This window comes from Papaver somniferum, chromosome 3 (genome assembly GCF_003573695.1).
Source record: "Papaver somniferum cultivar HN1 chromosome 3, ASM357369v1, whole genome shotgun sequence".
Lineage (NCBI taxonomy): Eukaryota > Viridiplantae > Streptophyta > Magnoliopsida > Ranunculales > Papaveraceae > Papaver > Papaver somniferum.
The window spans coordinates 33,117,702-33,136,365 of NC_039360.1; positions in this window are offsets into that span (position 1 = coordinate 33,117,702).

The window sequence follows — 18,664 nt, forward strand, 5'->3', positions numbered from 1 at the left end:
TGGGGAGCACACAAAACACTGGCAAGTATACAAGGCCAAGATTTATAATCAAGGGATGAGTAGGGGTTTGTCCACAGGGAGAGGGAGCATACAAGAAGTCTTCCTAGCTAAAGTTTACAGTGAGCTAAGGGCAGTGACTATGGTGACAGTGACAAGTTTCTAGAGTAGAAGTGAAACAAAGGCAGCAGCCTAAGGCAAGGGTATTGAACAATAATGACTGACAAAGAGAAAGATGCAGAATTGTGTGAAGTTACTAAGGCAATTGAATCCACCTTGTGCCCTAATCAAGCAATGCAATCTAGGTTTAATTGGAGTTCCTATGCATACATCTAGAATGAGATGAAAATCAGCTTGCTCACTGATATGCCCCTAGCATTGATTGTCTTTTGACAGCACAATCAATCACAGGCATGCCAGAGCACTGAGTACTTCTCATTGCTCAAGCAAACAGGCATTAAGAAAACTACCCTAAACATGCATCATCTAACAGTGCACTAGGCTTCATCAGAGCCTTAGTTGCAGTGAATTAGCTCATGCTAGACATGAGTATAACAACAACATTCATCCAACAAACTAAATTCAAATGCAACATACACACAGGATACACACATACACACTATCAACTGTTGCTAAAACAGAAATTGGAAAAATGAGAATTGATTCAAAATATTGTTCACTGGCTAGCCCAGAGAGCTTTTCTACCACACCCATATCCTCAATTTGTAGTTTGATACCACACCCTAAATTTCTACAAACCCTAAATTGAAAATTCCCAAATTTGAAAACCCTAATTTTTAAATTACAAATTAACTCACTGATTGCTGAATTGGTCTCCCCAACGCTCGACCCATGCCCTGTTGATGTTCCCTCTGCTCCTCCTCAGCTCTACAGCTCCCAATTGCGTCTACTGATGCCCTAGCGTTTCTCTTTCTTATTTGTAGCACCTAGGGTTGATGCTAAGAACAAGAAAGGGACATACTAGGGAGCTGGATGATGGTGAAGCTCTGATTTGGCCGAGAGAATGGAGATGGTGAAGCTCGAGGTGGTGATGGGAGAGATGGTGGTGGCAGTAGAGTTGCAGGCGGTATGGTGGTGGAGAAGAGGTTTTGGGGAAAGAAAGTGATTTGGGAAGAAGAGGGTGTTTGGCTTGAGGTCGATGGGTTCGATGGCTAAGGTGTTGAGCGGGTTCATCAAACTTTGATGTCTAGCGAGGAGACGCGTTGGGTGTGAAGATGGTTGGTAGATCTAACTGTGGTATGAGAGATGAATCACTTCGACCGTTGGATTTTGAAATACAACAAAGTTAACGGCGAAGATCGAGGTTAGGTGCTGTAGTGTTAAGCGGAAGTATCGAGATTTGATGAGCAGGCAAAGAAGCGACCGTAGGATCTAAATGTGATCTAATCTGAAGGCTTGGAATTTAGGTACTATGGTTTTTTGCAGGGACTTCAGATTTTGATGAACGATGAAGCAGCGACCATTGGATGATGAGATGGATCCGATCTAACGGCTGAGAATGGAGGCGGGTATGGATCTAGAAAATGGGTTTGGGTAAGGGTTTTGGGACTTGTGTATGCCAAGCCCATATCTTCTTTAAGAACAATTCTTCCTTCTTGAGCCCATTCCTAGGTTTTTGGACGTGCGCTTCATTCTTTGCGGCTTCCTTGCGTAATTTCTTCCGGCCTTTCACTACTCTTTAGCTCTTTTCCGCTCCGCAAGTTATCCAGACTTTATTTATTACCTAAAAATATAAAATTAAGTAAGAAAAATATTTATTCTTGAAAACAATGAAAATACAGAATATGGGATAAAATGTAGTATTACTGCACAAAAGATGAGTTAAATGCCAACAAAAAGGGATAAATATATACAATAATTGGCACTCATCAGCTGGCATGGTTGGCATGCCTTTGGCACGGAGATGTGGCTAGTCCTGGCATGGCATGCCATTGGAAAGGTGGTGCGGCTAGCATGGTTGGCATGCCTTTGGCGCGGAGATGTGGCTGGCATGGCATGCCATTGGCACGGTGGTGCGGCTGGCATGGTTGGCATGCCTTTGGCGCGGAGATGTGGCTGGCATGGCATGCCATTGGCACGGTGGTGTGGATGGCATGTGTAGAGATGATGCCAGTCAGTACCGAGTGCTCTTCCGTGGAGCATGGCATATACATAAAAAAGGTACCCCGGTAATTTAACGCAGACATGTTGAATGGTTCAATAAATGTGCTAGTGGTGACATTATTACTCAAGTGTGACGTCACTGTTTGACCAAGGTTTTACGATTTTAACCCTAAGTTAAAAACCACCATCAACATTAAGTCTCCTGCTTAGCTCGGAACATGGGCCTTGTTGTGAGGTAAGCATGATATTGTGACAGACAAGGGAAAACTCGAAACGTCAAATCATGAAAAGATGGTCAGGGAGATCCGACTAACCTTTTCTCGGGAGGTAAAGAGAATCCATGACTCTTGCATTGGTGGATTTCCGTAAATTATGTGCTGCTGGATAGGCCGCGGGGTGGTAGAGATGGTTGTTGGTTGAGATGCAGAATGTTGGCATCAGCTTGGAAGGGAGCCGCTAGCATAGACTGGGCGTGAAATGGAGTGTTGGCGTTGGTCGTCTTAGAATGGAGCCGTCAGCATTGGTCGTCTTAGAATGGAGTCGTCAGCATTGGTCGGCTTGGAATGGAGCCGTCAGCATTGGTCGGTTTAGAATGGAGCCGTCAGCATTGGTCGGCTTGGAATGGAGCCGCTAGCATTGGTCGGCTTGGAATGGAGCCGCTATCATAAACTTGGTGCGGGCACTGGCTTGGACTTGGATTGCATACGACACTCGTCAGGAGAGGAAAAGTTAGCGCCGAGAAGGATGCATGTGCATCGGCTATGGAGCAGAGAAGCTAGCGCTGGAGGATACAAGTTTTTGGCGCTGTCTAGGGACGCAGGCTGTTGGCGTCGGCTTGGACATGGAGCCGTTGGCATTGCTTGGACGTGGAGACGTTGGTGTTGTTTGTACATGGAGTTGTTGGCTTCATTCCGCGGAATGGTGGAACTGGATTCAGTCCGCGGAATGGTGGAAACTGGCTTCAGTTCCGTGGAATGATGGAAACTGGCTTCAGTTCCGTGGAAGGGTGACGACTGGATTCAGTTCCGTGGAAGTATGACGACTGGCTTCAGTTCCGTGGAATGATGGCAACTTTGTCTAAATTAGGGTTTGGCATGCTGAAACCCTAATTAGCGCCCCTTACTAAAATCGTTATAATTCTCGTATGAACTCGGATTTTGACTGTATGCCCCTCCATTCCGATCAGAAAATAATTTCCTATATCCCTACTCGGGAATATTTAGGTTTTGAGTTATTTTAGAGCAACCACAATCATGGAGGGGACTAAATACCAAATCCCATACCAAAAGCTAAATTAATTTAGCTTTGAGAGAGAGCAACCACAGTCGTGACCGACTAAAATATAGTCCGGCGCAAGTATTACATGCGTTTGAATTTGGGCGCAGTTAATATTAACGTTTGAAGTGAGACGCATTTTATACGAGCGTCTGGGTGTGAGCGCAGTTAATATGAACGCTCGATTGAGGCTCTAGTAATATGTCCGTCTGGAAAGGGACGGAGATACAAAGCACGCTCCATAATGGAGCGGACATATAAGTAGCGTATGGTTGGGCGTTGATATAATTAACGTCTGTAATGGGACGGATTCTTAAATAGCGTATGGTTGGGACGTTAGTATAACTAACGCCTAAAATGAGGCGGAGATATTAAGGGCGTTTGCTCTTATGTTTGGTATGCATTTAGTGTTTGGTATGTATCATATGTATCAGTAAAAAGATTTAGTGTTTGACATGTATCATATGTATCAGTAAAAAGATTTAGTGTTTGGCATGTATCAATAAAAAGATTTAGTGTTTGGCATCAAACCCAAGATCATAAAAATGATACAATGCACACCACCATCCTCAGTTTTGATTTAGTGTTTGGTATTTTGTCCCCTCCATTACGATTGCAAAGGCTATGTATCAGTAAAAAAAGATGGGATAATTACGTCTCACACAGACGGTCATAATACATGCGCGTCACACAGACGCACGTAATACATGTGCCCAGACCTGGCGTTTTTAATAACTGCGCCCCATTGGGACGTACATTCTAATTACGCCTGCTATGGGACGTATGTTTAATCTCCGTCTGGCCTGGCGGTGTTTATAAATACGCCTCATTCATACGCTCTTTATACATCCGCCCCAATATCATACGTTCTTTATACATACGCCCGATGTGAAGCGCCCATTATACTTGCGTCTGTATTCATACGCTCACAATAACCCCGTCCCACTATAACCGATTTTAGTCTGGGTCGGCGACCACATTTGGTCCCAAACCCTAATTATCTGGACTAAATATGACTTTAGTCCGTTCCATTACGGATGATTTGGAGACCAAATTTAGGTATAGTCCCCAAATTTGGTCATGACTGTGGTTGCTCTTAGGAGGTGAAAACAGTCCGACAGTGAAACTCAGAAAGAATTCAGGAGGGATGTTACGGGCCCGAGGTGGCGTAGTCGCGTCCAGTCATCTATTCCCGTTCATGGAGCGAGAAGGAATATTTATTCTTTTCAAACTCTAGAAAATCCGTCTGCATGAAAAGAGGTATCGACCCTCTTCGGTTTTTTATTGCTCGTCTAGATCCGTGCTTTCGTCTGTAGTGTCTCTCCAGTGGATTCCAAAATGTGAAAAATACTATAACCCCCTACTATATGGGTTCAATATATAGAATCCCTACAAAATGGATCCTTCATTGTCAACTCCATACTTTAAGAAAATGATATTGCTATGCCCAAAAAATCAAATTTTCTTCAGATCTGGCCCATAATTAATTATTACGAATTTTAATAATGATAACAATACCCTTTTGAATATATACAGGAGGAATATCATCGTTTTTATTTTCATTTTCATTTTCACTTTCTCTCTCTAGTTTATGCTCTGAATAGTTTTAGGGTTTTCAGAACGTGTTTTACGAAGAAGAAGAAGAAGAAGAAGAAGAAGAAGACAACGATTTTAGCTTCATCGATCTTATAGCTAATGATGTTTATGGATCTCTGTTGATGATGTTTAACCGATTTAATATATCAATCAAATAATCGATTTCAGTTGATTCGAGGATTTCCCAGGTACTGATTTAATCGAGTTGTATTTCAATTGATTTACAGATTCAACACAAGTTTATCAACAAGCGTATAGATAAGTATCCTCTTCTACTAGTGATTATGCTTCGACTGAGAGATTTTAGTTTGTTTATTTCAGAAATAAATCTGAGAAAAACACTTTTCGAAACATAAATCATCAGGCGTTTTTCAATTAACTTGTCTGAATCAAAATTAGATCTTAGATTTACATTCATCTGATCTCTCTGGTTGTATCATGTAGTTATTTTGAAGAATCTTTAACAAAATTTTCAGATCTGTTCTTCGTCAAAATCATTGTAACTCTCAATTTCAAGTTGCGATCTAAAAATTGATTAGAGATTCGATATCAACGGGTCATCATTTCTATTACCTGTAGATTTGATTGAATTTTATTCGCTTTTACAAATTTTCAATTTCATATGTTCTTGGTAGATATGAAATGGAAGTTGTTTTTGAATGGTGTCGGGAATGGATTCAATGAATTGCAGAGCCTCTGTTAAGTCATTTCAGAGTTCAAAGCCTAATTTCGACTTTCTTCTCTCTGTAAAATAATTCGTCTATGCAAATTCATTGAAATCAATGTTTCTTTGTGAAATTATGATCTCTATTCAGTACTAATTCTGGTGGTGTTGATTTTGTTGGTTTTATTTGTTTGTGTAAGGCGAGGCATGAAACTCATATTGGATGAAGTAGCTTCTGCAATGATTCCGCGATACCCAATAAATTTCACAAGGCAAGATGTTGCTTCACTATGGTTTCTATGCAAGCAGGTAATTACATCTATGTTCATACTTCTCAATTAGCACTTCTTGTGCAGAATTTCTTTTGCTATTTTATATTAGCAGATTTTGTAATGAAAGGGAACTGAAAGATAAGTCTAACCTCTCTTTTTTTTTTCTAATTCGATCACAGTTGTAAGTTCTCTCTACTCAATTTTTGGGTGTCATGCAGTACTTTTCACTGCATCTATTTCTTTTTAGTATGTTTCAGTTCTTAGGGATTCTCAAGTTGTTGTTTATTACATTAATCCTGGAAATTTTACAGTTAATGATTGCAGTGAGGATGATATAGGTTAATCATTGTAAGCTCAAACACATCAGAGGATGCTATAGAAGGTAATTCAAATACAGATATGGATGTGTAACTCTCAGTTAGGTGTAAGACATTAGACATTTCTTTGCATTATATGGATGTGCAAGACATTAGACATTTCTTTGCATTATATGGATGTGTAACTCTCAGTTATACAAGCTAAGTGGATGTGTAACTTTTACTTACACATACTGATTGGATGTATAACTCTCAGTTAAACAAGCTAAATAGATGTGTAATTTCTAGTTACACATGCTAATTAGATGTGTAACTTCTAGTTACACAAGCTAAATTAATGTGTAATTTCTAGTTACACATGCTAATTAGCATGTGCAAATTTTAATTGCACATACTGATTGAATGTGTAACTTCAGGTTACATAGATTTTACTTACATATAGTAATTAATTCAGGTTCTTGTGTTGGCGGAGTAGAAAGCGGGGACTTTAAATGCAATGATTTAGAACAAGAAGAGGATATCGAGGATGGAAATAAGAAGCCAAAGATGATGTGAGTATCTTGTACATTCTTAATCTTTATTTGTCCGATAATATGTTAAACAGATTTCTAGGTTCCAAGTGTGCAGATGTAAAGTTACTTGTCAGCTAATGCCAATTTGAATGACCAGGTTTCAGTTAGTGATCAGGAATTTAGAGCGACCCTTCCTGAAATAATAATAGAAATAATCAATTTGTTGTTAACGCTTATAAATGATGATCAGAGTGATGAGATAATACCACTTCGATCAAATCCATATGCCCATGTGTCTTCATATATATAAGTAATGGAAATGGTTTGTTGAAGTATGTGTAGGAGCAACTAGTGAAACTAGCTTAACTAGTTTAAGCCCATAGAGAAAGTAGTGTATGGACAATAGAATGAAATATCCACAAATGTATATTTTTGGTAGGGACTATTAGCTTTTAGTATGATGCCTTCAGACTTTACGAGTATGCAATGATAATTGGATGTGTAGATACTGGTTACACATGCTAATTATATTGTAACTGCGAGTTATACATGCTAATTATATGTGTAAAATTTTGAGTGAACCCGAAATGATGAGAAGTTATGTTTATTAGTTGCATGCGGAAACTAAGTAGATGCCTTCGGATTGAGTTTGTGATTTTATGAGGTGAAATTGAAAAGTGTTGTAACTATCCAATTGAGTTTGTGATTGTAAGAGGTGTTGGTGGTGGAGGTGCAGGTGCAGGTTTTAGAGGAGGATTTGGATCCAGTGGTGGTACAGGACAGTGTAAGTATAGTCAATTTTTCTTTAACTTCCATTAAACCAGGAAATGATAATTGCATACAGTTAAAATTCTAAGCTTGTGACTCTAAGGAAGGTTTTTGTTTTGGTTTCAAATGATTTTGGTAGATATTATATGCGCGTGCTTATATGTACGAGCTCTATTTAGAGTTGATTTCACTGGTTGAGGGGAACTTGTTAATCGCCAGGTAACTTCGTCTTTTCAGTATTATCTTGCTATGAATAGGTCCGTTTTGTGCCACTTTTTTATTTGACTTAGTTAGTTGATTCGATGGCCCCGCAGCAAAAACTTGCACAGATTGTGAGTCTTCATTTAAATCTGTATAGGTACTTCCTTAGTCTTCTACAACTGAACTATCTAGTATTTATGTATTGGAGGTGATTTGTATATGAGCATCTGTAACTTTTAGTTACACTAGGAAAATGCATGTGTAACTTTTAGTTACACTAGGAAAATGCATGTGTAACTAAAAGTTACATTAGGAAGATGCTTATGATTTTGCTAGATTCAGTCGTGAAATCTAATGTGATTGTGGTTAGAAAGGAATAAGAAGTCTGAATTCCAATATGAATGTCTAACTTCTAGTTACACTAGTCAGTTGCATGTGTAACTGCTAGCTACACTAGTCAGATTCATGTGAAACTATACATTGTTGTATGTACTGTTCATTTAATATTTAAAAAAATTGATTACTTGGTGTTATACTTCAGGTTTCCAATAACTTTATAAAATCTAATTGCTTATTTGTGGTATCGGTCTTGCTGGAATTGGAGTTGACGTTGAATACACAAGTCACATGCATGTGTAGATCTCAATTGCACTAGATAGATGCATATGTAACTCCCAATTACACTAGAAAAATGCGTGTGTGACTTTTAGTTACACATGCTAAGAAATTATTGTAAATAAATATTAAAGTAATACATGTTTTTTTATGTTTTCTTTTTGATGTTTATTTGTTTTTTTGATGTGTAACTTCTCATTACACATGCCATATGGATGTCTAACCTCTGGTTACGCATGTCATATGCATGTGTAACTTCTGCTTACACATGTTGTACGCATGTGTAACCTTTTCATGTCATACGCATGTGTAACTTCTGGATACACATGCACGTTGCATATGTAACTTCAGATTACACATCCATATGTTATTGGTGGGAGGCGGCGGTCGGTGGTGATGGCCGGCGGCGGTGGCCGGCGGCGGCGGTTGGTGGTGGTGGCGGTGGTTGTGGGCGGTGGCGGTAGTTGGTGGTGGTTTTCGGTGGTAAAGATGGGTGTGACATCATGTTTACTATATTTTAATAATTTGTGGCCTAGATTTAAATTTTATTTAATTATGGGCTTGACAAGATGCATAAGGGTATCAAGGTCTTTTAATATTTCAGGGTCTATATTTAAACTTCTTTTAATTAAGGGCCTCATATTATGGGTTACCCATGGGTAGAGCCTGAGCAAAATTTTACCTTCCAAAATTTACCAAACTCCATAGCATTCTTGGGACTGATGGATGAAATATATGCTCGGCAACGATCATGTCAGGGTAACCTTGGAGATTGTGGTTGCGTTGTCGGTGAAATATTCCGGAGCCGCTGGATGAAATAGATGGGTTGGGAGACGTTCTGTTGTCGATGTGCTGCTATCAAGTTTTCAAGGATTTTGTTCCAAGAGACATCCTTCGAACCATCGTCTGAATCTTGGACTATCGTATGGAATGGGATGCGGTGAGCAGTCCCCGATTATATTTCTGTTAGATCCGATGTCATGGCCGAACATGTGAATGTATCTCCGTGGCGTGCTTTTTTGGTCTTTGATGCACATGTACGGCTTCATGTTGAGAAATTCCTGTGGCTCGTAAAACTTCGACAGTGATGATGTTGAAATCAGAAATAACCTGGTTGAGGGGAGTGAAAGCGCCCCGTGCTGGTAGTCCTCATATGTAGCCTACTTTCATTGCATCGCCTTGAATCTACGTCCACGGGATTTGATACGAGCTTATTGTACTCTTCTGGATGTCACGTTGGGATGCTCAGAATATCACAATGGACGAAATATTTTGGATAGCGAAGAGGTAGAAATGAAAGAGTTATGTTGTTTATTGTGGCTCCCTCTGTTTCTACAAGAAAATGTTTCAGCCGCATCTCTGGAGTCATCTCATGAATCTTTGATGGTCGTCGGGATGGACTGTGACGAGCAGTCCCCGGTCGCAATTTTCTTTAGTTTCTGAAATTGTTTCCTCTGAGCAGGCTTGGATCCACCGCGGCCTCGTAAAGTGTTGCAGGCGTCTTCTAGAAAGAGAGGTGGTGATATTCTTACATTACACCCTTGAAGAATAGATGATCTTGTTGTGGCTATGACCTTTTAGTTGATCGTGTCTTCTGAGATTTGACAATGAAGGTATTCCATGTAGATCCTCAGTCCCCAAGTGCGGTTTACGGGTTTCCATCTTTGTAGTGATTGTTGCTATTGTGAAGCCCTGGCTGGTATAAACAAACGAGCGGCAACATTTCCTGGCAAAAGATGTGATCAAAAGAGACTACATTGTTGTGGGCACAAAGTAGGTTGGATGGAATTGTATGGGCGTCCATGGAAGTAAAGGGATTAGCTGGACGTGTCAGCGAGCAAACTGTCCATGACCACGAGCTTTAGCGGGTTGGATCAAAAGGTGGACACGACTACGAAAATTTGATGGATGGAATCATGATCCTTGACATGGAGAGTGTGGTGTCACGACCCTTGGAAAGAAGGAGCGGCGGCTACGGCACGATCCTCGGCAAGGAAGAGCGGCGGCTTCGACACGATCCTTGAAAAGAGGAGTGGCGGTTATGACACGATCCTTGGAAAGAAAGAGCGCCGGCTACTACATGATCCTCGGTAAGGAAGAGCGGCGGATTCAACACGATCCTTGAAAGTAGGAGTGGTGGCTACGACACGATCCTTGGAAAGAAGGGGTGGCGGCTAAAACATGATCCTCGGCAGGAGGGAGCGGCGACCACGGGCACGAACCTTGGCATGAAGGAGGCGTTGAAGCGGCTTCGGCTCTTGGAGATGACGTTGAAACTTATGGAGCGAAATGCTGAAGCTTTGACTTCGGGTCATGAAGCATCTTGTGGAGCGAACGTTGAAGCAAAGCGGATCCTGGAGAGAACATTGAAGCGGAGCGGCTGCTGGAGCGTACGTTGAAGCGGAGCGGCTGCTGGAGCGAACGTTGAAGCGGAGCGGATGCTGGAGCGAATGTTGAAGCGGAGCCGCTGTTGGAGAACGTTGAAGTGGAGAGACTTCTGAAGAGAGTGTTGAAGCGGAGCGGCTGCTGGAGCGTGCATCGAAGCGGAGCGGCTGCTGAAGAGAACGTTGAAGAAGAGCGGCTGCTGGAGCGAACGTTGAAGATGAGCCGCTGTTGGAGAATGTTGAAGCGGAGCGACTTATAGAGAGAGCGTTGAAGCGGATCCTAGAGAAAACTCCAGTGAGGGCGCTATTAACCCTTGACTTCGAAAAATGACTTGATACGATATGGCATATGGGAAGACGGCACGAATAGTGCGGGTCGGAAAGTCGTGTTTTTCTCTCATGGGAAAGACTACGCTTCTTCTATTTGACTTTCCCTTGCAACTCTCAGAGCCTCGAGGGTTACAATGTTGAAGTCGGAGGTCGCGTCAATCAGCGTGATGTCAAACTCGACATCCTTCAAGCGAACACTGGTTAGGAGTTCCCAGTTCCATCTATCAATCGTGCTTCCCAGGAGAGGTTGGGGTTTGGGAACGACTTACCTGGATGGAAACAGCTTCCTTCCTGATGCAGTGCGGTTGAGGGATGCAAATATGTCTTGATGTTGTGTCTTGGAGAAATATAGAATCTCACATAAATGTTTCATCATAAACTGCACGATTTTGTGGGCGAAGTCCCCCCAAAAATTTGATCGAATTTTATATAATAGTAAGAAGGTTGTCGTTCACTCGGACTTGATGAGATTGATTTTAAGAATTAATAAACTAAAATAAAAGAAAAATATATACAAAATACTGTCACAAGATGAAGAGAGTTACTGGGACTAGGATTTCGTGAATTCATAACATAGGGTTCTATTTATTTATTCTCAACAATGAAAGCTCAATAAATAAAATTAACATGAACTCTGATTTTGCCAAGGTAGATTCTCAAAATATTAGTTGTAAATCCTAAGCATGATGTATCAAAACATTTAAGCTAAGCATACTTCATCAAATTAAATGACAACCAATTAATTCAAATCATATTTCAATTAAAATTAATGCAAAAGTCTTAAAAAAAGAATTAAATAATTTTACCCATGTATGACACTCGTCTTCCTCCGTCATCCCAGTGTTGGGGATTAGCTCATCACGTCGAAAACATACTTAAAACATTTATTAATGGCTCAAAAAGTGGTTTACAAATGATGAAAATATGAGAAAATTATTAAAGCAGTGATTTTCTTTTCTCTCCCAAAACTCTCCCCAAATATGCTTTCTAGCTCTCTATTTATACATACAAATACATATCACTCAAATATATTCTTCCATAACTCCAAAATCTTCTTCTTTTTAATTAAAAATATCTTCAGGAATTTTTCCTTCTCTTTTTTCTATATATGTCTTTACTAAACCCATATCTTCTTTAATTCGGAGAATAAAATCCAAAATAAAATCTTCTAAGGATATCTTTCTTGTTTAATACAAGATAACTTCCTTATTCTTTAAAACTTCATGTTTGTAAGGCAAGAAGATATTCTTATCTTAAAGATAATAAATCCTTTACCGTTGAAACCAAATTTCCCGCCAATTTTTCTTTTCAAATCAAGGAAGAAGATGGAGCCCCCTTAACCAGTAATTGGGTGCGATTAGCAGTTGGCTCCCTGGGGTGCCCCTTATCAGTTAGGTGCCCCTTATCCAAAACTGAGAGTCCGAATAACATGTGTCCTCCGGGTGCATATACCAACTTTTCGAGCCGAATTTTCCAAAAATGTTTATTTTCCAAAAATACCTACAAACACATAAAACACCATAATAAGTAGAAAATCGAGTACCAACAATATTGAAAATTGAGGAAAATTCGGTCACAAAAATGTGTTTATCAAAGTCCCCAGAAATCATGCAGCTCTTGGAGGGAAGAGGGTCTCTGTGAACTCAGGAGGGTTGTTAATTTTCTTTGCCTCGGTTTTGGAGAGGTCGTTCATGATCTTCACGTGTGATGAAATTAGATTGTTGATTCTCCTCTACCGGGCGTTCAAGAGCAAAGCGAGCCTCTTCATCTATAAACGTGCGTCTTGATGAAGTGCCTGCACCGGCTGTTAAAAGTATTCCTTGTCAGCTCCATCTGGGGTTGACGTGACTCTTGTGGTGGTCGCTCTGTTAGTGTCTTGAGGAAAAGAGGTATATCTTTCTGAGTTGTAGCCATGTCTGTCTGAGCCTTACAATATCCTTTTGTCTTACCATCAAATCAACAGTGGTAAGAGGAGGTCGGCTTCTTCTGGTCCCCCAGTCTCTCGTCCTGACGGTGGAGTGGCAGCAGCTCTGGTGACGGTGGTGTAACACCTGAAGGAACGCTTTCCGTGCCGCTGATGCTGGTAGGTGGCGTATTAATGCCACTGAAAGGAGTGTTAGTACCGGGTATGGGTTCCGCGTTGGTGTTCTCAGAGCTTTTTGCTGACCCGGATCTGAGTTCTACCATGTTGAAATTGAAATTGAAAGGTGAAACTGGAAATTGGAAATCGATCTTGCAACCGACAGATTGATCTCCCACTGTGGTCGCCAATTGTTTGAGGGTGATAACGGTTTCTGCTGATTTCGGTAATTCCATGTGTGTGGGTGAGAAACGAGTCTAAACCCTAAACAATGTACTGCAAGGGAGTACTTTGATTCGAGAGATCAATCTGTACAAATCCGGCCTAAAACAAGAAGTGGTCGTTCCATACTTGCTTCGGTCACAAAGTGAAGGAGAAGGGTTGGTCTTAGGGAGGGCAGCGAAGAGAGTGTTGAGACCATAATAGTTGATTCTGTAAGAGTAGTTGTTTGACGACTCATATCAAAAAAGTGAAACGCTAGCAGATTGGGAAGCTACCAAGTGATTTCTGAGTGTTGTATTCTTCCTGGCCAAAACCTGTCCTTTGGTGGAAATAGGTGAGACCTATTTATACAAGTCGCAACAAAACGTACCCTGGTCTTGTAAGAAATGGAAACGGTTGAGTAAATGGAAGAAAGCGGTAACGGGTAACGCCTGGAATTGATGTTTCCATGATGAAGGAAACATTTCACCATTACTTCTTGTATTTACTAACCGCCTCACTCTTATGACACTTTCTTGTAACGGGCGTAGTGTACGCCGCACGCTGTAAACCACCAGACCAATACCCTGATGAGCATCCCCCAGTTTGTGACATGCTTTGATGTCTCGAGTGTTTTCATGGAAAATGTGTAGCATGTTGTTATTGTTAGGAAAGTTAAGATTGAGATGCTAGCCGGTTCGGTGGTGACCTTCGACGGCCGAGATTTTGCATCTTGAGAGGAAGATTAGTCGTTGATTGTGGTTACCTTTCGTTGGTATCCAGTGGCGTGGCCACGGTGCTGGCATGGCTTGCGTATGCTCTTGGCGTGGATAATTAGGGTTTGGTGCCGTGACCAAAGAATTGGCATAGCTAAGTGTGTGTTGTGGCCAAAGAGTTGGCAGCGTAGCCAAAGGTTGCCACAAGTCGTTTGGTTTAGTGGCGAGCTTGTACGGCTGAGATTTGCATCTCAAAAGGAAGGATAGACGTTGATTGTTGCAAGCTTCCGTTTGGCAGCCAGCGTCATGGAGATAATGGTCGGCATGTCTTTTTCGCGGCCAAATTAGGGCTTTGGAATCGTGGCCAAAGAGTTGGTATCATGCGGCTTGGAAAGGAGCCACTGGCATGGTGCGTCTTGGACGGAGCCGGTTGGCATGGTGCGGCTCGAATCCGTTGGCATGATGCGGCTTGGGTGGAGCCGTTGACAGTGTTTTTGTACAAGTGGCGTGGATGGCAGGGTTGGCACGCCTTTGGCATGTTTTAGGCGTGGCCAAATTAGGGTTTTGGCATAAACCGTGGAATTTGGCCTTGGGCCAGAAATTGCGAGGTGTTAGGTGGCGAAATTGTATGGCTGAGATTTTGCATCTCAGGAGGGAGGATAGCCGTTGATTGTTGCAACCCTCCGTTTTTGGCAGCTAGCAGCATGGTGGCATGGCGGACATGGCTTTGGGTTTAGGCGCGGCTAGGATTTTGGCAAAGTTTTAGGCGCGACCAAAATTAGGGTTCTGGCATAGTTTAGGCGCGGCCAAAATTAGGGCTTGGCATTGGGCCAAAAGTTTCCACTCGTTTAGTGGCGAACTTGGACGGCTGAGATTTGCATCTCATAAGGAAGGGCGGTCGTTGATTGTTGCAAACCTCCGTTTTGGCAGCCAGTGACATGGTGGCATGGCCGGCATGGCTTTGGCATGGTTTAGGCGCGGCCAGGCTAGAATTTTGGCGTAATTTTAGGCGCGTCCAAAATTAGGGTTTTGGCATAGTTTAGGCGCATCCAAGATTAGGGCTTGGGATTGGGCCAAAGTAGCCACGTGTTTGGTGGCGAACTTGGACGGCTGAGATTTGTATCTCAAAATGAAGGGAGGTCGTTGATTGTTGCAACTCTCCGTTTTGGCAGCCAGCGACATGGCTTTGGCATGGTTTAGGCGCGGCCGAGCTAAGATTTTGGCATAGTTTTAGGCGCGGCCAAAATTAGGGTTTTGGCATAGTTTAGGCGCGGCCAAAATGAGGGTTTGGCACCGGGCCAAAAGTTTCCACGCGTTTGGTGGCGAACTTGGACGGCTGAGATTTTCATCTCGGAAGGAAGGGCGGTCGTTAATTGTTGCAGCCCTCCGTTTTGGCAGCCAGCAGCATGGTGGCATGGCAGACATGGCTTTGGCATAGTTTAGGCGCGGCCAAGCTAGGATTTTGGCATAGTTTTAGGCGCGGCCAAAATTAGGGTTTTGGCATAGTTTAGGCGCGGCCAAAATTAGGGCTTGGCATTGGGCCAAAAGTTGCCACGCGTTTGATGGCAAACTTGGACGGCTGAGATTTGCATATCAGAAGGAAGGGCAGCCGTTGATTGTTGTAACCCTTCGTTTGGAAGCCAGCGGCATGGAGGCATGGCCGGCATGGCTTTGGTGCGAAGGTGTGGCTGTAATGGCATGCCATTGGCACTATGGTGCAGCTGGCATGGTTGGCATGCCTTTGGGGCGGAGATGTGGCTGGCATGGCATGCCATTGGCACGATGGTGTGGCTGGCATGGTTGGCATGCCTTTGGCGCGGAGATGTGGCTGGAACGTCATGCCATTGGCACGGTGGTGCGGCTGGCATGGTTGGTATGCCTTTGGCGCGGAGATGTGGCTGAAACGTCATGCCATTGGCATGGTGGTGCGGCTGGCATGGTTGGCATGTCTTTGGCGCGGAGATGTGGCTGGCATGGTATGCCATTGGCACGGTGGTGTGGTTGGCATGGTTGGCATGCCTTTGGCGCGGATATGTGGCTGGCATGGCATGCCATTGGCACGGTGGTGCGGCTGGCATGAGTTGGCATGCCTTTGGCGCGGAGATATGGCTGGCATGGCATTCCGGTGGCACGGTGGTGCGCTGGAATGGTTGGCATGGTTGGCATGCCTTTGGCGCGGATATATGGCTGGCATGTCATGCCATTGGCACGATGGTGCGGCTGGCATGGTTGGCATGCCTTTGGCGCGGAGATGTGTCTGGCATGGCATGCCATTGGCACGGTGGTGCGGCTGGCATGTGCATCGATGATGCCAGTCAGTGTCGAGGGCTCTGTCATGGAGCATGAAATATACATAAAAAAGGTACCACGGTTTTTACGCAGACATGTTGAATGATTCAATAAATGTGCTAGTGGAGACATTATTACTCAAGTGTAACGTCACTGTTTGACTAAGATTTTACGATTTTAACCCTGAGCTAAAAACCACCATCAACAATTGATAAATTCATCATACTTCATCTCTTCAATTAAAAATTCATCATATTTCATCTCCCCGACGTGTCTTCTTCAATATTAGCCTCAATGACGTGAACTTATTTCTTGTGCACTCCATTTGTAATTCGATCAGCTGTTGTTGATGTGCTAGTAACCTTTGTGCTCTTATTAAAGTCACGTTGTTGCAAGTGAAACTTCTTATGCATCATCACCATGAAATTTGATGGTAGAAATTGTTTGCGGAACTTATGTTTCATGTGAACCCAAGTGTTGATTTTCGCTTTGCCTTGACTCTTACGCCTTTCTTGCAGTCTTTTCAACCAATACAGTGCTAACCCCTTCAACTTTAACTTGAAAAACTTCACTTTATGAGCTTCAGTCATCGGTTTCCATTCAAAATATTCCTTTATGCTGGCCTCACAATCTAGGAAATCATCAACATGCAACCTCCCAGCCATATCATCCACTTCGACTTTCACCTTTCTGGTGTTCAAGTCAAAGGTTATGATACTTCTTTCCCTTAAGCAACCATCATGTGATTCATGAACAACACGGTAACGAAAAAGATTTCATTAAACGCGTGTTCTCCATCCTCTGATCCTCCTTCCAGTGAATACAAAGCGGTGTGTTGTGAGAATACAGTATTCTCATGAACAACCTAACGACGATTCTCTTCGACTTTTGTGTGTTCATCTTCTTCAAAAACTCCTTCCCGGGAATCTAAAGGCTTGTGTCGGCTCCCGGTATCTCCATTCGAGCTTTTGCACGTCCCTGTCGCAACAGCTTCTGTTGCAACATGTCCTCAATCAAGGTTTGTAACTCAGCAACATCAGTGTTTCTATCACCTCTACAACCACCTCTATTTCTACCTAAAATTGTAGAAACTAGGGTTTGTTGTTGTGTTTTGTTCTAGCGCCAATTAATGCGGAACTAGAAATCTATACACTAAACTAGGACAAATAGAACATAGATAATCGAATAGAACATATGATTGATAAAAATAAGAACGTAGATAATTGAGTTTAGGTTAAAAACTCATTACTTTCAATAATCAATAGATTATAGTCGTATGAAAATATAATAAAATTCTCCTTCTAACAAGGGCCTAATAACCTACTTATACTAGCAAAGGTAAATCCAAAAAAGGAAACCCTAAAATAAATATAACATCCTTATTTTGTAGGACTTTCGTATATTAAAAACATTCCTAAAAAAACATAAGATGATCCTGCATCAGACTTGCTGCAAATAAATACACGCAAACATAAACGAAAGTAAAAACAAATAAAAAAATGTGATGATTATTATTTGTTTTATTATTAGTAGTCTCTATGTTATATACTGTTCATGTACCGAACTTGATAGTTCATACATCAATGACATCTCTTTTTCATTTATACTACTGTAAATTTATTTTTTAAATCTGTGGTGGGCATTACTTTAGTTTCTTAAATTTTAGCTTATTTGATCAGTATAAGAAACAACGAAAAGCATTACCAATTAGGTTGATTGACTAATTTGTTTGATGTCTTAGCTCTTGAAAAATTGATTTTAGTTTATTTGACTAATTTGCTTTCGAAATTGTTATGTGTTAATGAATTCTGTTAAATTAGCAATCTTAAATCTGTGATTCCTACTGAAATTTGAATTTCTGTTTGAGAAATAGTAATAAGCAGTATTGTAAATCGGGGTTATTTTATTTCAACTCAGGTCCGTAGAGAAATTGACATGTTACAGCGTACTTCTCTGTCACAGGCTCGTAAGCCGAAATTTCAATATCTAAATCAAGGCGCCAGTGTTACATAATGTGGCTCATGTCAAACTTAAACGAAATCGCCAGAAAATATGTCCTAGTAGATTGTGCCAACTATTATGTAGATGCTTGGAGGGCACATTGTCTTACACTGACAAGCTGGTTCGACTACTGAATGGTGATGTTTCACAAAATTGGTCAAAAAGACCAAAAGCAAGAATTCCTGGGTGAAATAGATTTCTAGGTTTAGATACTGTTTATATAGCCAAAAATCATAAATATACTGTTTAAATAACCAATTTGGTTATTTCATCCAGAATATTTTTTATGAATTAATTGGAACAGACCAATATATCCCTATCT